Here is a 5,435-nt window from a genome sequence, read left to right on the forward strand (position 1 = left end):
CGTGTGGCGGGCACCTGATCGCCGTCCCCTTTGCTTTCACTGTGGCGAAGCTGGGCATGTCTACCGACAGTGCTCATATCGAGAGCTCGGACTACGCGGATTCCCAGCAAACTCGCCGCGACCTAGGTTCGGCCAGCGTCCTCCTGCAATTGAAGAATACGTTGCCCAGCAGCGCGGATCCTCATCAGCTCGACACCAGTCACGCTCCCCTTCGCCGCGGCGGTTTTCTCCGACTCGCCGTACATATTCGAGCGTGGTGCAGGGTCGGTCGCCCAGCCCGCGCCGGGAAAACTAACCACAGCGGCCTTCGGGGGCGAGGCCGCTCAGTCTGGACGTGCTCAAGGACCCCTGCTGACGCGTACGCGGATCGACGATACATCGACGACGACAGTACCTGCTGATTACGGAAGAAAAATTTCCTTGGACATTCCTGTATTGCTCGACGGTCGTGAATTGACTGCTTTAGTGGACACTGGAGCGGATTATTCAATAATCAGCGAAAACCTGGCCACCCTTCTAAAGAAAGTGACGACGCCTTGGAATCGAACGCCAGTTCGTACAGCTGGCGGGCACATTGTCACACCACTCGGCATGTGCACGGCACGAATAGAGATTCGCGGCTCTACATTTGTTGCCAGCTTGAGCATTCTCCCTCAGTGTTCTCGAGACCTAATCATCGGCATGGACTTTCTCAGGGAGCACGGAGCTATCATCGACATTCGCCAACGCCTCGTCACTTTCTCGACAAAGAGCGCCGCAGCGACGACCAACACCATCCACCCTCGAGCACCTCTTCGTGTTACCGACGACGCTGTCACGTTACCACCGCGTGCAAGTGTCGTGGTTCAAGTGGCATGTGACAGGCTCTTACACGGTGAAGCGGTCGCAGAAAGCAATCACTCGCTCCTGCTTTCTCAAGGTGTTTGCGTAGCAAGAAGCCTTATTGATCTTCATGATGGCCACTCTGACGTTCTTGTCACGAACTTCAGCTACGAACACCGCCACCTTTTCCCCGGTACTGTCATCGCCTACGCCGACCCAATCGCCGATGTCACTGAATGTTTTGTTTCCGAGGCAATTGGACACTGCTGAAGCACCTTTACGCAACGTCGACATTAGTCCAACGCTTCCTGAAGACAACAAACAACCCTTGCGCGAGCTGTTACTCGAGTTTCACTCTTGCTTTGCACGGTCGTCGAAGATACGTCAAACGGCGATTACGAAACACCGTATCATCACCTATGACGACGCGCACCCCATACGGCAACAGCCTTATCGTGTCTCCCAAACCGAACGACATGCCATTCAAACGCAGGTGAAGGAAATGCTTCAAGACGGCGTAATACAGCCTTCATGCAGCCCCTGGTCATCGCCAGTCGTGCTTGTTAAAAAGAAAGATGGCACGCTTCGGTTTTGTGTTGACTACCGGAAGCTAAACAACGTCACAAAGAAAGACGTGTACCCGTTGCCTCGTGTCGACGATTCTCTGGACAGGCTGAGGCGCGCGAAAGTATTTCTCCTCTATCGATCTGAAAAGTGGCTACTGGCAAATTGAAGTAGATGAGCGGGACCGCGAAAAAACTGCCTTTGTTACTCCGGACGGCCTTTACGAATTTCGAGTACTCCCTTTCGGCCTCTGTTCCGCTCCAGCCACATTCCAGCGAATGATGGATACCGTTCTCGCTGACCTCAAATGGAAAAGCTGCCTCGTCTATCTCGATGATGTCGTTGTCTTTTCGGAATCTTTTGACGAGCACCTTCGACGCCTTCGGAATGTACTCGAAGCCATTCGATCGGCTGACCTTACCCTCAAGCCAGAGAAATGCCATTTTGGTTACGAGGAACTGAAGTTTCTCGGACACGTCGTGAGCGCGGCAGGTGTTCGGCCCGATCCCGAGAAGACTGCTGCCGTAGCTGCTTTTCCAGCTCCAACAGACAAGAAAAGTGTCAGACGATTTTTGGGCTTGTGCGCATATTATCGACGCTTCATTGAAAATTTTTCGAAGATTGCAGAGCCGCTATTTCGCCTTACGCGTGACGACGTGCCATTCCTCTGGACTGATGAACAACAGACCGCCTTTGCGGAGCTACAACGTCGATTGTCTTCTCCTCCCGTGCTTGGTCATTTCGATGAGGACGCCGACACAGAAGTACGCACTGACGCCAGCAATATCGGTCTCGGAGCTATCCTGGTGCAAAGGCAAGACGGGACTGAACGAGTTATAGCCTACGCGAGCCGCACTCTGTCACGCGCCGAGTCCAATTATTCCACCACAGAGAAGGAGTGCCTCGCGGTCATTTGGGCTACTACAAAGTTTAGGCCGTATCTCTACGGGCGGCCATTTAAAGTTGTGACTGATCATCACGCTTTATGCTGGTTGGCCAACCTTCGAGACCCTTCTGGACGATTAGCGCGTTGGAGTCTACGACTCCAGGAATTTAACATCACCATCGTATACAAGTCAGGCAGAAAACATGAAGATGCTGACACGCTATCACGAGCACCTGTTGAATCTGAGAATCCTGACGAGGAAGATGACAGCGCCTTCCTGGGAGCCCTCAGCGGGCCGGATCTGCTCGCTAAACAGCGATCGGACACTGAGTTAAGGCCCATCATCTATCACTTAGAAGGCGGCATCGCGTCCATTCCTCGCTCGATTTCGCGACGGTTGTCGTCGTTTTGCCTACGAGAGGGCATCTTATACAAAAGAAACACAGGTGCCGGCGACAAACCACATCTTCTAGTAGTGCCTCAAGCCCTTCGCGACGACATTCTATTAGCCTGCCACGACGAGCCGACATCTGGTCACTTGGGCTACTCAAGGACTCTGGACAGGGTACGAAAACTGTACTACTGGCCTAGACTGACTGCTTGCGTCAAACGCTACGTGAAAGGATGTCGTGAATGCCAGCGCCGCAAGTCACCCCCCTTCAAGCCTGCAGGCCTTCTACAACCCATCGACCCTCCGCGTACGCCGTTTGATCAAGTTGGAATGGACCTTCTTGGCCCATTTCCCTTGTCTTCCTCCGGCAATAAGTGGATCATTGTCGCAACTGATTACTTGACGCGTTACGCTGAGACGAAGGCACTACCACGCGGGACAGCATCTGAGGTTGCCCAGTTTTTTATGCATCACATTGTGCTTCGGCATGGCGCACCGTCATTCATCATCACTGACCGAGGGACCGCATTTACGGCGAAGCTCCTGGACGACATCTTCAAGTTGAGTTATACGAGTCATCGAAAGGCCACTGCATACCACCCTCAGACTAACGGCTTGACAGAAAGACTAAACAAAACACTGGCAGACATGATATCTATGTACGTGGATGTGCAACACAAAACGTGGGACGAAATCCTGCCGTACGTAACGTTTGCGTACAACACTGCCACGCAGGAAACTACACGATTCACGCCGTTTCGTCTCGTTTATGGTCGAGATGTCCAAACTATGCTCGACGCCATGATTCCGTATGACGACATCGATGAGCTCGACCAGTTAGCTCCTGACGTCGAGGAGTACATTCAGCGCGCCGAGGAAGCACGTCAACTGGCCCGTGTGCACATAAGACAGCAGCAGTCTACAGATGCAATAAGGTACAATCTCCACCATCGACAAGTTACCTATGAGCCCGGCGACCAAGTTTGGGTTTGGACCCCCATTAGACGGCGAGGCCTCAGCGAGAAACTCCTGAGCAAGTACTTCGGACCGTACACAGTAGCTAAGGCGTGTTAGCGACGTGAACTATGAAGTGATTCCTGACGGAGACCTGCCATCGTCCAAGCGCCGATTACCCCGTGCAGAGATTGTACATGTCGTCCGCCTCAAGCCGTATTTTACACGGTGATGTTCCCATAGTGTACTGTTGAACAAACTTTTTGCTGTAGTCGCATCGTCCTCCGAAGAACTCCGAAGCGAATTTTTTTTCCCGACCACAGAACGCATTTTTTGCCTAGTGTGCATGTCCGTATCTGGGCTAGCACGTTTACATTTTTTTTTGTGCGTCTTACCTAATTTGTGTACTTTCCATGTACGTCTTCTGTTTGAGCATCGAGTCGATGCTTCATTGGGAGGGGGAATAATGCCACCTGGTGTTTTGAGCCAGCCAACAATCATCATTGGGTGCCCAGCAAGAACGGAGAAGACGACGAAGTCGAAGATCCCGCGCCAGCTGGAGAACCGTCCCCTTCGTGTCTGGCATTCTTCGTGTCTGGCTGCTGGTACTGTTGCTTGCGCTTGCCTTAACGCGTGACAATATTAATATTAACTGCAGAACTAGCAGCGATTGATGTTGCTCTGAAATATACGTACACGAAGAATTAAACGCCTTGAAGGTCGTCATTCTTACAGACTCCCGCGCTGCCCTCAGCAGACTTAGACAAGATGCCGATAGCCCATTGTTGTGCAGTATCCAAGAAACTTCAGACTTAGACAAGATGCCGATAACCCATTGTTGTGCAGTATCCAAGAAACTTCCAGCAAAATTACTTCCTGTGGAGTGTCCCTCATTGCCCAGTGGGTACCCTCGCACGTGGGCATCGCTGGAAATGAAGAGGCTGATCGCCTCGTTTCAAGCTGTGCCCACCATGAATGTGACTGCCCTGACATTTAGTGCACGTTTGAAAACGCCCGTCTCCTGATACGCCGACACCTCCTAAAGCAGCACCCAGACCGGCGTGTTGCAGACGGATCGTTCCCTCCCCGTGTTCGTGGTCGAGGCTTGGCCCGTCGTGCTAGAGCACTGTTATACAAGCTAAGGGTTGGATCTGTGTTGGTGCGCGAACGCCTATATACCAACAAGGACGTGTGGACAGCCCGTCGTGTACGTTTTGTGGCTCCTGTGAGACACTTGAACATCTCGTTTTAGAGTGTCCCGCATTCGTTGCGCAGCGCGCATTACTAATTAAGGAGTATAAACTTATGGGGCTGCAATGTGCGACCCTTGAGGATTGCCTTTTTCCAAGGGGGAGCGCTGCAAGACGGGACCAGGCCCATCGAGCCCTGATAAGTTTTCTGAAAGACACTGACTTGGCCTCCCGTTTATAGACATTATTTGTGTTTTTGTTTTGTTCTGTCTGTGTCTCCGTCATTTCTTTATTTCCTCTTTTCTTTTTTTCTTTTCTCATATTTTCATTTCCTCTATTCCCTCCTCCTATAGGAGTAGGCAGGCGTTGTGCCCCTCTTGGTGGCAGTTGTCAGCTTGCTCCCTCCTTAATCCCTTTGTGTCCTTGTGTGTATATGTGTACAAATCAAATAATAATAATAATTAATATTAGCGTAACGATACTTTCACCGCGAACTGTCGCGAAATCGAGCAAGACAGTAACCTGGGTAATGACGCTCTTTGGCCAACGATGCCCTTGAGCAATTAAAATCTGTCAATCACCAGTTGTGCTCGAACAGCTACTCAAATGCATGTTTTTCTGTCATTCT

The sequence above is a fragment of the Dermacentor silvarum genome, chromosome 4 (assembly GCF_013339745.2).
Source record: "Dermacentor silvarum isolate Dsil-2018 chromosome 4, BIME_Dsil_1.4, whole genome shotgun sequence".
NCBI lineage: Eukaryota > Metazoa > Arthropoda > Arachnida > Ixodida > Ixodidae > Dermacentor > Dermacentor silvarum.